The sequence below is a fragment of the Peromyscus leucopus genome, chromosome X (assembly GCF_004664715.2).
Source record: "Peromyscus leucopus breed LL Stock chromosome X, UCI_PerLeu_2.1, whole genome shotgun sequence".
Lineage (NCBI taxonomy): Eukaryota > Metazoa > Chordata > Mammalia > Rodentia > Cricetidae > Peromyscus > Peromyscus leucopus.
The window spans coordinates 86725291-86742130 of record NC_051083.1 but is presented as its reverse complement, the minus strand read 5'-3'; the positions used below and the strand labels follow the sequence as shown (position 1 = coordinate 86742130).

Genomic DNA, 16840 nt, shown 5'->3' with positions numbered 1-16840 from the left:
TTAGAATGAGGTTCTTTAGGTTCATTCATGTTGGAATGGATGACGGAATTTGTTTCTCTTTTTTTTTTTTGAAGTTTAGATAATGTCTTCATATCCATTCCATAATTTTCAGCATTCATCAATTGATGGACAGTTTTATTGTTTGCATTTCTTAGTTACTGTGAATAATGCAGTAAACATGACGATACAGATGTGTCTTTGACAGACTGTTTTCATTATATATATATGTATATATACATATATATACATTTCATTATATACTCAAACATATATATTTAACAGTAGGATTTCTGCGTTATATAATAAATCTATTTTTTAAGTTTTTTGAGGACCTTGACATTGTTTTCCATAATGTCTGAACTAATTTACATTCTTACCAGCAGTGTATAATGATTTCCTTTCCTCCCAGTACTTGTTATCTTTTCCCTTTTTAATAATAGTCATTCTTACCAAAGTTAGGTAATATCTCATTGTGGTCTTGACTTGCATTCCCTTTGTGATTAGTGATGTTGAACCTTTGTTCTTGTCTTTTTCTCTCTCTTCTTTGGAGAAATAGCTATTTGGGTGTCTGGCTGGTTTTTGAATTGTACTACTTTTCTACTCTTGAGCTGTATTAATATTCTATATATTTTGAAACTAAAAATCTTCTAAGTTATATGGTTTGTAAGCAGTTTTCTGATCCATAGGTTGATGTGTCATTTTGGTCAATTTCTCATTTGCTATGCAGAATCTTTGTTTGATGTAGTCCCATTTTTCTTTTCTTTTTTTTTTATTACCAGTACTTTTTTTGTGAAAATAAAAATATCATGGTCAGGACCAATGTCAAGGATCTTCCCTTGTTCTCTTCTAGGCATTCTATGCTCTCCTGTTTTACATTTGCATCTTTTATCTGTTTGGAGTTCACTTTGGTGTAAGGTTTGTATCCATTTCCATTCTTTGACATGTGGAATCCATTTTTCTCAGCAGCACTTATTGAAGAGAGGATTCTTTCCTCATTGTGTGGACTATATATGTTTAGATGTAGTTAGTATTTTCTACACAGGTTTGCCTGATTTCAGACTCATGCTTATTCACCATAATCCTTTCAGATGTGCACTGCTTCTTAGTTATCCTGTGACTGAAATTATCTGTTAGCTGAAGATTATTTTATAAAATGAAGTACACTTTTAAAGGCTCAGCACCATATCTTAGGCTTCAGAGAATAACACAGGAGGCTTGATAGAAATGAAGATATGTGAATATAGAAGGACCCAAGAAGTTACATTTTAATAAAGATCTACCCTCAAGTAATACTTACTGCATTTAAAAAATGTGCATCTCCTTTATTTTGTATATTTTAATTTCAGAACAAAGCAACCCCTCCCCCCATATACAACATTCAAACCTTCTGTTCTAAGAGGGAGAGGCTATTCCTGCAATAAGACATCAAGGACAGGATAGAAGAAAAATACTAGGCAGAGAGCCAGGTGGGTCAGGGTCAGGCAAGGCTTCTGGGAAAGCCATGGGAAAACTATCTTCCAAGTGGTCTTCCTGTTTGTTGGTGATGCTCTTATGGAATTTACCATATTCATTTTGAATGAAGTCATCAGGATTTCCGGTCCAAATGTGCTTGGTTTTATCCATTTCTTCCTGATCAATGTATTACTTCTTAATACTCTTGGTTTTCTCTTTCATATATACATTTTTTTTCTTTTCCACCTTCCTCATCTGCTCCCATATTTTCAGTACTAGGCTTCCCCTAATTCTTGTCTTTCTGCTCCTTCCCATCTTTCTCTTCAACTGCCTTATCAACACTGGTCTCCTCTCTTTCCTTCTCCAAATAAAGAATGGTGGGATAGCCTATGAACTATGAGTGCTGCTTCACCACTCCCTTGACTCTCATATCATCTAGGAATTCTGCCTGGTATTATTTGACATGATGGATAATTTTTGTACCCTGGCCAATAGGCTCACTGTGGTCTGCATTCACAACCACTTTCTGTGTCGCCAGATAGGCAGAGGAGAATGCAACCCAAATCATGGACATGTCTGCACCATCCTGGAGATTCTCCATGAACATTTTTGTGCCACGCTTGGCAATGGTTCCTAAGTTATTTATGCGATCAGCCTTGGTCATGCCAATGCCAATGTCCACCAAAGTCAGCATGTGCTCCTGAGGGCTGTGGATATTGTCAATGTCCAGATCTCTACCACTGCCCAACTTGAAAGCATCTGTCATGCTGTCATAGTGAATCTTGATAGAGGCACTGGAAAGATTAGAGATAAACCCCTAGAGGAAAAATTCCTTGTTCAAATAGAAAGTATTGATGACGAGGAACACAAGTTGAGATGTTTCTGCTTGAAAGGATGATTTCTCCTAGAATGGCAAAGAAAATCTCTATCTATTCTTCATGGGGGCTCTTGCTCAGGCATATTGAAGGAAAAATGCCAAAGAAGTACAGAACAGGGTGAGTTAGGACTATGTTTGACTCACATGAAGCACTTGGCTGCACTTTCAAGAACCTAACACTATTCTTCTACGAAATTTTTGACTTGTCCTCCTTTTGCTATTTATAATGGCTGAAAGTACTTCTGAGTTGGATTATCAGCTGGTGTAGCTATTCCCGACTTCTCCTCCATTGTCACCTCTGGCACCAGCAGATACAGTTGTCTTCTATTTTTAAGCCACTTGATTGCTGTTCTTCTTGGGAACACCTGTGGAAAGACAGACCTTCTCCTCTGCTACAGGGACTGCCTGGCTGTCTTCCTAGTCCATAAAATATCAACAAAATCAAGCAGTTCCAGTTTTCCTTTCATAAAAGTATAGAAATGTAATGAGCAGCTTGTTGTGAGAATATATATTATGAAAATAATTAATGTTGTTGCTTTGGGACTATTCAACCTCATTAAAGACTTGGTTTTTTTCCCCAATGAATTTACCTTTCTTTCCCTGCCTGCTATCACCTTTTAAGGGGGGTGGGGTGGGGAAGGACTCAATCTTCTTAAGGGGGCTGGTCACTGGAAGGTTGATCATGCTCCAACACATTTTGGACTTGATGCATTTTTTTTTCTTTTTTGCAGGGAGAGGGCTCCAGGGTGGGCGGTGGACCTGAGAGGACTGGGAAGTGAGTGTGATCAGGGTGTATCATGAAAAATTCTCAAATAATCAATACAAATTTTATGCTGTGAAAAAACTGTTCCCTTACTGGATGGACTATTGCCAAGAAATGTTTCATGCCTTGGTGCTTAGTTGCTGCACCTTTAAAAAATGTTTTTATGGTGAAGCTAGATGAATACTTGCCAATAAACAACATAGGATTTTAGTAACTGGAGATTGGAACTTGCATGATCTTCTACTCAGCTGCCTTATGAGAGGGGAGATATTAATTAATTAATATCACATGATATTAATATAGTTCTCGGCCTTTGAAACAGAATTGATTATTCACACTTATAGATTATTTACTATGTTCCAGATACTGCATTAAGTACTTTGTGTGTTAATCACCTTGTTTGATTTTTCTAACAGACTTTGTTGATCTTTTCATGGTTTCCATTTTATAGATAACAAAAGGGAGGTTGGAATTCAGGGAAATTAAGCAATATTCTGAAGTGCAAATTGCCACAAAGTCATAGAGCCTGGGGTATGAACCAGCATGATGACACAAATTTTCTCTTTGTTTTCAACCTGTATGCTATAAACCTTATTGAAACAAGTGGGCAGTGTCTTTGGGGTAATATCTCAGCATTTGGATGGAGATTAAGAATTTACAGATGGAGTTGAAAGAAAAAGAGACTTAACCCTGTCAGAGTCTCTTAAAACGTATTTTTTTTCTAGCAGATGTCTGTTTTCTTTCATTTTATATTAATAAACTATTTCTAAATGTTTGTTTACTTGGTAACCAGTTAATGATAATGCTTTCCACCTGTAGTCCTCAAAAAAGGATTAAAAGTTAAAGTGCAATTACGATTAATGGGTATGAAAATGAAAATTGTCAAACTAACCCAGAGTATTACAGTGCAGAATGTAATGTGGCAACTGTTTCAGCATAAAAATAAAAATGGATAATTAGTTACCATGTCTCCACACTGAGGAGCCTATGGCCTCACAGCCACTTTTTCCTCATCTCTATATGGACAGCATCTCTGGGGGCAGTGAAAAAACTACAGCTTGAAATGGCCCTGGATCTTATCATTTCCCTTTCCTTTCTTTTCTGCTTCACACTCACTAAATTCATGCAGGATAGTCTTATTTCTTCAGGCATTTATTCCTTTTTAATTTTTAGAAATTTAAAAATGTTTTAATTGAACAAAAGTAAAAGCACCTTATATCAGGATTTGTCAATACCATTTTCAGTATTTCAAATAAACTATAATATTATCATATATAGTAGAAAGGAAGAAAGTTTGTTTATTGTCTCATAAAATTTTATTTATTTATTTTAGTTATTTTACACAATAACAAGGTTTCTTGTGGCATTTTCATAACGCTCATGTTTGGTTGGCTCTCTGCACCTCCCCATTTCTCTACTCCCTTCTCCATCCCTGGTGTGCACTTCTGTGTGGAGGCCCACAAAGATTTCCTAGTGAGAGCTGAACTTGCTTTACCCAGCAGGGCTGCATTAGAGGATGGCTTGACCACATGTGTGGTTATCAGCTGATTGGAAAGGTCTACATTTGGCAGTTCTGGGGAAAGTCTTTTGCTCCACCCCTTGGCATTCCTATAAAAAGCCCTTTAGAAGAGACAGAAGGGGCTGGTGGATATTGATCCAGGTCCTCCCAAGGCTATCCTGTGTTTATATCTGTTTTTCTCCCCTCTATCTTTCTATCTAAATATTTCTTCCTCCTCCCTCCTCAAGGGTATACTGGGGGAAAAGTGGGAGCAGGCCTCCCACAGAGAAATGGGTAGGCCCCCCCACTCCTTTGTCTCCAATATTTCCTTTTATACTTTCATATATCATGTGTTCTATTGCTCTTACACCTACCCTTACAGACTCTTCTTTCCTTGTCATTTTTCTTACTATTTTTGTTCTAATTATTAACTATCCTTTTGCATTTAAAATGTAATTTTTACTCATGTTTAAAAATTGAATTGTAAAAATAAGGCAAAGGGTGATGTTTCTATATTGTGAGATTGACACTGTTTACAGTAGTTTGATAGGAGAATCTCAATTGAGAAACTGACTAGATCAGATTGGCCTGTGCACATGTCTGTGGGGAATTGTCTTGCTTATTAATTGATGCAGAAAGAGCCAGCCTGCTGTGGGCATCATCACCCTTAAGTGGTCCTAGGCTGTTGTTTGAATCTTAGATGGTCTTTTAATAAAAAAAATCCAAAGCCAGATATCAGGGTGAAAGCTGAAAGTTCAGAGAAGCAGAACAGCCAGCCACTATTTCTTACCTCTATGAAATGCTCAGTCTAAAGAGAGTGAGTTCCTATTCCTTCATGACATATACCTTTCTCTGCCCAGACATAACTTCGCAGGATTAAAGGCATGTGCTTCCCAGTATTGGGATTAAAGGTGTGTGCCACCACTGCTTGGCTCTGTTTCCAGTGTGGCCTTGAACTCACAGAGATCCATCTGGATCTCTGCCTCCCGAGTGATAGGATTAAGGGTGTGTGCCACCACTGCCTGACCTCTATATCTAATCTAGTGACTGGCTCTGTCTTCTGATCCTCAGGCAAGTTTATTAGGGTACAAAATATATCACCACACTAGGCTCTATAAGAAAGTAAGCTAAACCTGGGCCTGTGAGTGAACTGGCAATCAGTGTTCCTCTACGGTTTGTGCTTCAAGGTTTTTCTTGAATTCCTGCCCTGAATTTTACCTGAAAGTGTAAGCCAAGTAATACTTTCTCAAGTTGCTTTTGGTCATGGTTTCTTATCACTTACTCTTGTAAGGACTGACTGTTAAGATTCCTATGTATCATTTTTAGAAACTTTCTATGAACATATAATATTTATGCACACATATATACTAATACCTTGATTTTAAAGTTTTAATACTGTCGTAATCTTTATCAATCTGATAAGTGGAAATGGTATCGTATTGTTTCATTTTGTATTTAAGTGTGAGTTTGAATATGCATGCGTGTTTATTGGTGATTTCAGTTTCCTAGTCTGCCTTCTACTCATTTACTATTTACTTCATTTTCTCACCGAATTTTAATAGCTCTTTAAATATGGAAGAATTTATTTTTCTCTTAAATGTAAAACAAATATTTTTACTCTGTCATTTGTCTTCTGCATTTTAGTAGTATTTTTTTGCCATATAAAGGGTTTAAATTTTTATGTAGCCAAATTTATCAAATATTTATTCATAGATTCTGAGTTTTATATTCCCATTTTAACAGCCTCTTCCACTCCAGTATAATTTTTAAAATTTACTCATATTTTCATTTGGTCCTTCTTTTAAAACAAATTTTAAGTTTTCATTTAAAAAGAAATATTGAAGGACTTCATATGAACTAGATGCTGTGAGTGTTCACTAGAAAGGTTGAATATGTGTTAAGTAAATTATAAGAAACAGCCTACTAAATGTATGATGTAACTCTTAAAGGCCCAAAAGATGTTTCTATATTTGAGAAACAAAGGGAGAATTGGAAGTTGGAGCGCACATTATGATTTAGATACTCTAGATATAGGTAGAATTTGTGATATCCAGTAAATATTTACTCCATAAAGCATGGTGATTGCTGGGTTCTATTTCACTTTGGGCAACTCTTCACTGAGTGATTGGGGTTATAGCAAGTGTCTGAAGGAGGCAGATTCTGAACTTGTGTGTGGTAATGGCTGCTGAAGCGTCTATTCTAGCTCCAAAGGGCAACAGGATTAATGATACCCCGATTCTCTCATTCCTGCTGGTGTATGGTACCTATCTCTAGTGACTTTGTACTTTGGTCTCACCATTGAAGAGATACGAGAAGTCTGGAATTCTCTTCCATGATTAGCTACTTACTCTGTATAGCCCCTGGAGCCCGTCTAAAAACATTCTTGTAATCAGAAAGCATTGAATTTGCCATCTTAAGAATCTAAATTATATCATACAGTTTGAGTAAATGTGCACACATTTTCTATACATATAGTATAATAAGAAGTAGTTTCCATGTATCTTTCAGAAGGATATTGAATTATGCAGTTGATTACAGAGACATCATTAACAATTTGAGATTGTTGAATGGATATTTCCGGGTAAGCACAGTTTTATCATTGTTTTTATGTTAGAAAAACTCCAGTTTTTACATCAGTAATTCATTTATAAAAATTTAAAATTTAAAATATAAATCACCTATGTGTTTGTCCTATTTTAATGATACTTAACAAAAATATACTAAGTAGATACACCTAAATATTATGGTGATTAAATACAGGATAGCCTGGGAGTGTATAGAAATTTCAAGCCAGCCTGGGTTACATAGCAAGATCCTATTCTCAAATTAAAACAACAGCACAATATAATTTGATAGAACACGGTGTGGTTTTTTGAATGAGAAATGTCCCCCATAGGCTCATGTATTTGAATACTTGGTCCAGGGAGGTGGCACTGTTTGGGAGGAGGTTATGGAACTTTTAAGAGGTAGGGCCTTGCTGGAGGAAGTATGTCATGGGAACAGGCTTTGACAGTTTATAGCCATGCCTAACTTTCACTTTGCATTGTCTGCTTGTTATGTCTGAATGGACATGTGTTAGCTTTCTGCTCTGGTCATCTGATGTCATGCCTCCTCTGCCATTGAAGACTATTGCTCTGAAACTATAAGCCCAAATAAACTCTTACTTCTTTAAGTTACCTTGATCATGATACTTTATCATAGTGATGATAGAGAATTGATACACCTACTAATGATTCATAGGCTCTGTGATTTAAGAAGTTCATGTTTTTTTTTCTAAATCTAAAAGAAACTTCTTCAGAAAAGCATTAGGTATCTATCTCTGTAGGTTGTTCACTGAAACATTGTTTTACCTCAAAATAGCAGAACTATTCCAAGTGCACTTGTAAAGAAAAGAATAATCAAATCAATCCTGATATAGTTCCATAATGCTGTAGTGTGGTCACTATACTAGAATTAGAAAATATAATCCCAAGTGAGGTAACCCAGATTCAGAAAGACAAATATGTTATGTACTCACTCATAAATGGATACTAGATGTAAAGTAAAGGATAACCAGACTATAACCTACAGCTCCAGAGAAGCTAGCTACTAAGGAGTACCCAAAGAGGGACTCATTGATTGCCCTGGGAAGGGGAAATAGATGAGATATCCATGAGTAAATTGGGGGTGAGGGGTGGACAAGTGAGGGTAAGGAATGGGGAAATGAGAACATAAGGGAATGGGATGGTCGAGCTGGAACAGGGATGGAGTGGGAGAGCAATGAAAGAGATACCATGATAGAGGGAGACATCACGGGGATAAGGAGAAACCTGGTGCTAGGGAAGTTCCCAGGAAATCCCCAAGGATGAACACAGCTTAGACTACTAGCAATAGTGGAGAGGGTGCCCGAACTAGCTTACTCCAGTAATCAGATTGGTGAATACCCTAACTGTCATCATAGAGTCTTTCTCCAGTAATTGGTGAAAGCAAATGTAGAGATCCACAGCCAAACACCAGACTGAGCTCCAGGAGTCCTGTTGAAGACAGAGAAGAGGGATTCTATGAGCAAGGGCATCAAGATCATGGTGGGGAAACCTGCAGAGACAACCAAATCAATCTAGTGGGAACTCATGAAATTTAGATCAACCGCTGTGGAGCCTGCATGGGACTGGACTAGACTTTCTGCATAATGAGACAGTTATGTAACTTGATCTGTTTAAGGGGACCCCTGGCAGTAGGAACAGAATCCACCCCTGGTGCATGAGCAGGAATTATGGAGCCCACTACCTATGATGGGACACCTTGTACAGCCTTGGAGCAGGGGGAGGAGCTTGGATCTGCCTCTACCAATTGTACCTCTGCATGGGAGATCTTACCTTGTAGGAGGGAATGGGAGATGGGTTGGGAGGAGAGGCTGGAGGGGCAGGAGAAGGGAAGAGGGGGATCTTTGATTGGTATGTCAAGTGAATAAAAATTTTTCTTAATAAGAAAAATTGAAATTGAAATGTCACTAGAAATAAATATGGAAAAAACAAATATTTAAAATATAAATAACAAAGCAGATGTTAAGGTAGTATATAGAATATAATGTCATCTATATCAAAATAAAAGCATCAGGAATACTAAATATCCTTTTTGGATTATACTAAATACCTATGTAGTGAATTTTTAAAATAATACATGGTCGTATTAAAGTCTAAAATAAAGACTAGATAGCTCGGGGTTAAGAGAATTGGAAGATGGTTGGCAAGGGGATTCAGGAACTATATATAGGAATTGTTGACTTATGTATATAGTATACATATATGTATATATATATATAGTTTGTCTTTACATATACTGTTATGTGTCACTGAAACATTTAATAATTGAAAGACAACAAACAACTAAAACCACTAAATACATATGTGTAATCACACCAACTAGAGACAAATTTGTTCTCATTAAATTTTTGTGAACATTATCCAGTATTTGTATATCTGTTTATGTGAAATGTGTCTCTTTGGGCCAAGAATAAGGTGTTGGCAGGATTGTGTTCCCATGGTAATGATTTAGGGAAGAATCAAATTATAACCTTTTTTAACCTCTTAAATTCAAGAAGATGAATTTTTCTTGATTTATGACCTCATTTCTCCAACTAGAAACCTGGAATAATGCATTTATCTGGCTCTTCTTTTGTAGTTGTTTTTATTTTGTTTTGGTCTTCCACCTTCAGAGACTCCCATGATAATATTGACTTCCACCTAGAAAACCTGGAATAATCTCCACATGTTGAATTATTTAGCTTAAATCACATCTGCTAAATTATTCTTATCACATTAGGTAATATATTCTTTTTTTTTCTTTTGGTTTTTCGAGACAAGGTTTCTCTGTGTAGCTTTGTGCCTTTCCTGAAACTCACTCTGTAGCCCAGGCTGGCCTCAAACTCACAGAGATCCACCTACCTCTGCCTCCCGAGTGCTGGGATTAAAGGCGTGTACCACCACTGCCTGGCTTAGGTAATATATTCTTAAGTTTCAGAGTTTAGAGAAATTTTTACCAGGGATCATTATTCTACCTAATACTATGCACATCCACATCCATATACCTACACACACCAGCTTACGATGGGATTACATTCCAATAGTAGGCACCATAAATGGAAAATATTACAAACATTATATGTATACATACACACACATACCCATTTTTACAGATAAAACAATCAATCAGATGAACAGAAAGGTGAATTGCCTTTTACAACATTATACAATTAAAAGCAATAACAGTAGCATCCAAACTGGGTACCATCTAACACATAATCTCATGCTCTTAACCTACTATGAGATACTGCTCTTTTTGCCTTTATTTAAGATGTGTCTGTGTCAGGCACTATGTACTTGTGAACAGGGATAGCCACGTAGATAGAATTTCTTCTGATCAAAATTGACTTAGACTGTTAGTACCTAAAGTACAGTCATTTAGGTCCAGTCATTCACTGCAGTGGAAAGAAAATATGGCAATAAAGGAAATTTCTCAAGGAAAGCAGGAGAAATACTGAAAAATGTAGAATTCTAATGTCTGTTCAGGAGATTTTAAATCTTAACCCTGACCAGGTTACTTCCTTTCTGATATCTTAGAAGGAATGTTATCAGCTGAAATACTCTTTGAAAATACAAACAGAGAAGTAATATACTAATGTTGCATTTATCAGAAATTTTATCATCTTGGTATAGCATCAGATTACTCAATAATTATAGTAGTTAGGGGGAGAATTAACAAGCAGCATAAAGTTATTCAGGAACTGGCCTTATATGTAAGGTTATGAACGACTGATGTTTAAGCCAGGTTTTAATTACTCAGGAATAACCATCCAGATTTTGACTAGCCAGACCACACCTACCTTCTGCTGTGTGCCTTCTGGGTATTTTTCTGGTACTTTGATAGCTGCTTGATGTATGGTAAAAGCGTTGGTGAGAGAGAAGATTATAATGGTTGGCTCAATACAGGTCTTGTTGCCATCTGTGGATGTATTCTTTCTCCATTAGTTTGGCTAGTGAAGAAAGGGCCATTTGGTGCTTTGCCGAGGAGACACATGCTATGAGGGTAATTTAAGGATTCTCTTTGCCAATAATCCTCTTCATAGCATAGAACTGGGCATTTTTACTAGGCTTTCAGATCTAGGTGCAGTTTTCTATATTCTCAAGTTGTGTTGGCTTTGAGCAACATAATTATTTGATGTTACCAAACAAGGAAACTGCTCTCTTCCAGAGGAATCTGGGATAACCGCTTCTAACTTAGTTGAAGCTCTTCAAACAGAGTCCAGCTGTTTGGTACCCAACTTTGAAATGATTCTAAGTGGTCACTGGTTAGTCAAAGTGCCCTTTTCTGGCAGAGTAGATATTCTGATGAAGTCTACTGGCATGCTTCTTTTATGAGTACACTGAGATTACTAGGAAAGTAGATACTGCATCACCAGCTAGCAAGGATGGCTTCTTTTTTAGAAAAATTTCTTTTGGAAATATCATGAGAGAGGGTGAGACATTGTGGATCCCACATTGTGGATTCACTGCATCTTTTGATTTCTTACAAGGTGCTTAGGAAGGACTGAGCTTCCAACTGTAGCATTTAAGTTGTACCCATATATATGGTTCTTGAGCAACCAGCAGGGGCTGTTTGTATTTTGCTATAGGTTGCCTTACCAATAGTGGAGTGAGTTGTTTGAGAGGGTTCCTGGGGAGGGGTAGAAATAAGTACATTCTTCTCTTGAGATCATTGAATCTTCAGTGGAAAGTTTTTGCCTGCTACATGCTCTTTGTAATATAATAATGCAGTTGAATTGTTTACATACTTTTTATTCAGTGCTGTGACAGTTGTCTTTCTTAATCAGTGGTTTTACATAATTAAAACACATTATAAACCTAAAATTAGAGACAAATTCAGACATCCTTGGCTTCTCCTTGGAGAACATCTGGTTATCCTTAAACAATCACCTGACCTCTTCTCAAGTCAGGCAGAAATCATCAACTTGGACTCTCTTTTTGTCTGCAGAGAGATTACCAAAGCCTCTTTCTGGTGAGCAATGCCTGGAATTAAATTAACTACCCAAATACTCTTCTTCATGGCTAAAATGGTCAAACATGCTGGCTTACCTGAAGATAGGTGCAGTTCATACCTTCTATCTTAGCATACTTACTAGAAGCTGCCATTTCTCTACCCCAAATGTACAAATCTGAATTCCACCTTGTATTTCTATACTCTTACAGTGACTAAGCAGTCACACTTTGAACATCATGCACTCTGTTGTTGTGTGGGGACTACCTTATCATAGGTTCTGGTGATCTTTTCCTTGTCTGTGTAATAGGGAGATGAAAAGAATTAGGATACAATTAGTTGAACGGAAACTTACAACTCACTGAATATTCCAATGCTATCCAATGTCTTGAAAGAGAGTAATTAATAAAAGCCATTCTTCCTCTAATAGTGCTTCCATGCTGAAGTGCAATTTGGGGTTTAAAGGCTTTCACTCAGAAGAAAAAACTCATTGTTTCAAATGTCTTTGAATCAGGATAGCAAAGAACCTCTTTCTTACATAGATTTTATTATCAAAAATACCTATATAGATTCAATGTTTTAAAATTTTATTATTTTATTTTATGTGTATGAGTGTTTTGTCTATAAGTATGTGTGTGCACCATGACTGGGCCTTGCAGAGGTCAGACAATAGCATTGGATCTCCAAGAAGTATAGTTATGGATGGTTCTGAAGCCATCATGTGGGTGCTAGGAATTTAATACAAGTCCCCTGTGAGAGCAACAAGTGTTCTTAACCACTATGCCATATCTTCAGGCACCAACTTAGATTTTTTACACCCCCTTTCACTTGAAAAACTCATTACCTCCAGCTATGAGGCAAATTACATATAACTTATAGAAATTATCTGTATAGGAAGTGTTGGTAAAACATCATAACCACACTTGAATTGTCTTTAGTGTAGTCAATCAATGTTTGACTTGGCATAGATTTAAATGCAATATTTGTATTAATTATTTTATAATTTCATACATACATACAATGTGCTTTGATCATATTTACTACTCTGTTCCTCTGCCTAACTCTTCCAAGATCATCCTCCCAACGACCCTCCAACTTCATGTCTCTGACAGTTTTTAACAAGTCACTCAGTCCAATGTGGTCATCCAATATGGCCAGTTGCCCATATTCCTGGGTGTGGGTTCACCCACTGGAACATGATCTTGACCTACCAGGAGGCACACTTTAAAAAAAAAACTGACTCTCCCCCTAGTATCCATCAACTGACAACTCCTCAGCCTGGAGTCTGTGCTCATGGGCCTCTCACTAATCCATGCTTGAGTGTTGACTGGCTTGATCTTGTGTCAGTCTTGTGTAGGCAACCACAGGTGCTGTGAACCCTTGATCGCAGTGGTTTTGTCATTTCTAGAAGATACATTTGTACCTAAATCTTTCCTGACCTCCAGCTCTTATGATATTTCCGTCCCTTTTTCCATGATGGTCTCTGAGCTTTAAGGAGAGAGAGAGTGTGTGTATGTGTGTATGGTATAGATTTCCCATTTATGGCTGAGCATTGAGTAATATCTTTTAAAAAATATATTATATGTGTGCACATAAATGTGTGTATTCCTAAGCATGTATATATACCCCTAAACAAAAACTATGAAAGATTCTTTTTGGGGGATACTTCTAAGAGTAAACTGGCTAGATTTTTTAAAAACAAAGATATTTAAAATCTGAATAATATAGCCTATTTTTAGGACAGTGGCTATTCTGACTTATACTCTATTATATGCCAGTGCTATTTCTTGTGTGGTAAACCCAACTTGCTTAGGAACACTCCAATAGGAGAAATATAGCCACACCTCTGTTAGAAGCCTCTGACTCCCCAGAGGCCAGGCTAGCATCATAAACCCTAGGTCACACTGAACTGCCCCTGGACTCCTCATCACCTTATCTGGTCCCATACTTATAGCGGAAGCCTTCCACCCCATCAGAGGCCAGACCAGAATCCTGAACCACAGAGACCAGGCCAATTCCCTGAAAACCAGGCAGAAACTTTCTATCCCACCAGAAGCCAGGCCAGCATCTGAACCCCAGAGTAATGAACCTTGGCCAGATCAGAGAACACATACATACATAGCCAGAACTCCAGCCCCAAACTTGGGCAGCAACTCCTTACTGGGCCACAGGCCATCCAGGCCACCAGAAATCCAGCTTCCAATGTAGGTAGAGACCCTCTACTCAGCTATAGGCCATGGGATCCAGAAGACCAGAGAGGAAACAGAAAATAAGGAATAAAACACCCATCCAACAAAGACACATCCATTATATAGCCTGAACAGGTCATCTTCTGTGACTAGGCAAGACTTCCAGTGGAGGGATTGGGACACCAACCTAGTCACATAAGCTTCAACCTACAGTTTGTCCTGCCTATGGGATGTGCTGGGGTGAGGGTGGCACAGAGATTGTGGGAGTGGCCAATATGCTGTGTAATATTATTTTAAGATGTGTTACATTTGTTTATGCTGTGGAACATTTGTTTAATGATGCAAAGTTGTGTTGCATTCTTTTATGTTGCGTTTGTTTAACTCTGTGAAGCTGTGTTACTTTGCCCGTCTAAAACACCCGATTAGTCTAATAAAGAGCTGAACAGCCAATAACCAGGCAGAAGAAAGGATAGGCAGGGCTGCCTGGCAGAGAGAATAAATAGGAGGAGAAATCTGGGAAGAGAAGATAGAAAATGAGAAAAAGAGAAGGAGAGATGATGCCAGGAGCTAGCCATCTAGCTACACAGCAAGCCATGGAGTAAGAAGTAAAGAAAGGTATGCAAAAACAGAGAAAGGTAAAAGCCCAGAGGCGAAAGATACACAGGATAATTTAAGAAAAGCTGGCAAGAAACAAGCCAAACTAAGGCCAGGCATTTATAAAAAGGAATAAGCCTCCATGTATTTATTTGGGAGCTGGGTGGCATCCCCCCCCATCCCCACAAAGAGCCAAAGAGTTTTTAAAAAAAAACAATTATACCAACCAATGACTGTTCCAACCTGAGACCCATGCATTAATAGTGAGCCCACCCCTGATTCTGCCTGAGGCTGGATGGCCCAGAGACCTAGGATACAACCAAACATGACTGGAGGAAAAAAATGTCAAAGTAATGATGCTTAATGATACTCTGCTATACTCATAGATTGGTGCCTAGCCCAGTTGTCATCAGAGAGGCGTCATTCAGTAACTGAGGGAAACAGATACAGACCCACAGCCAAACATTAAGTAGAGCTCAGGGAATCCTGCTGAAGGGTGTAAAAAGGGTTGTAGGAGCCAGAGGGTTAAGGACATCATGAGAAAATCCACAGAATCAACTAACCTGGGCTCATAGGGCCTCACAGAGACTGAACTGACAACCAGGGAGCCTGCATGGAACTGACCTAGGTCCTCTGCATAGATGTGACAGTTGTGTAGCTTGGCCTTCTTGCGGGACTCCTAACAGTGGGATCAGGGACTGTCTCTGACTGTTTTGCTGGCTTTTGGGATCCTATTCCTCATACTGGGTTGCCTTGCCCAGCCTTAATACAAGCAAGTTACTTAGTCTTACTACAACTTGATATGTCATGTTTTGTTGCTATCCATGGGAGGTTTGCCTTTTCCTGAATTGAAATGGAGGAGGAGTGACTGTGAGGGGAGGGAGGTTAGGGAGAGGGACTGAGGGTAGAGTAGGGATGTGAAACTGTGGTCAGGATGCAAAAGAAATATTAAGAAAACCAAAAACACTATAAAGAAAGCAAAAAAAGAAAAACGTTGAAAATATTTCTAAGAACTGTAAAGCACTGTATTTATATGAGATGGTAATACCATTATATATTAAAAAGGGGATTTTTTCCACTGTAATGAAGACGAGGCAAGTATATTAAAAAACTGGATAATGTTTAGCACTAAGAAAGGGGAGACTTGTTTAATTGTATATTATATATAATATACTATTGAGAGCCTGAAATCTTTGGGTATATGGAGTGAAGAATCGTCCTCTGTCTGTGTCCTTTCATGTGTGTGTGTGTGTGTGTGTGTGTGTGTGTGTGTGTGTGAGAGAGAGAGAGAGAGAGAGAGAGAGAGAGAGAGAGAGAGAGAGAGAGAGAGGAGTCATGAGCCACAGTTGAATCCTTCAATTTGAGAGGTAGCCAACATTCAGGAAGGTATCTGGAGTTTATTAAAATTTGGATTGATTTGGTTAAAGAAAACTCATTAAACACTTTAGAATATTTTTCAATTGCTTGAGAATTGTATGCATACACATAATATGTTTTTGACAACATCCACCCCATTCCTTTTCCTCGAACTTCCCCACCCCTACCACTTTTCATTTCAGATTAATTGTACCTATCAATTTGTAGGGCTTCTAGAATAAGTGCTCAGAGAGCAGTTCCATTCTTAAGATAAAATATTTGAATGTTGACTCTAAAAATGAGGAAATCTCGGTAATAACTAGTTATAAGATGCCTAATCCTGGGAATTTGAGAGCTAGAAAAGATCTTAGAAAGCATCTAAGTTAATTTTCATATTATTTATTTATTAGACAGGATATTGCTATGTAGGCCAAACTTGCCTCTGCTTCTCAAATGCTGGAATTATAGGCCTGAACCACAGTCTTAGTTTTATTCCTGTCAATGTCATAAAATACCCTGACACAATAACTAAAGGGTAAAGGTCTATTTCAGTTCACAGTTTAAGGTTATAGTCCATATTTGAGAAATCTGTGGCGGCA

The 16840-nt window shown here is 37.8% G+C and overlaps 1 pseudogene; it reads right to left on the bottom strand.

The window, feature by feature from the left end:
- Window positions 1-1603: 1603 nt before the first annotated feature.
- LOC114696982 lies at window positions 1604-12257 on the bottom strand (annotated as a pseudogene).
- Between the last annotated feature and the right edge of the window lie 4583 nt (window positions 12258-16840).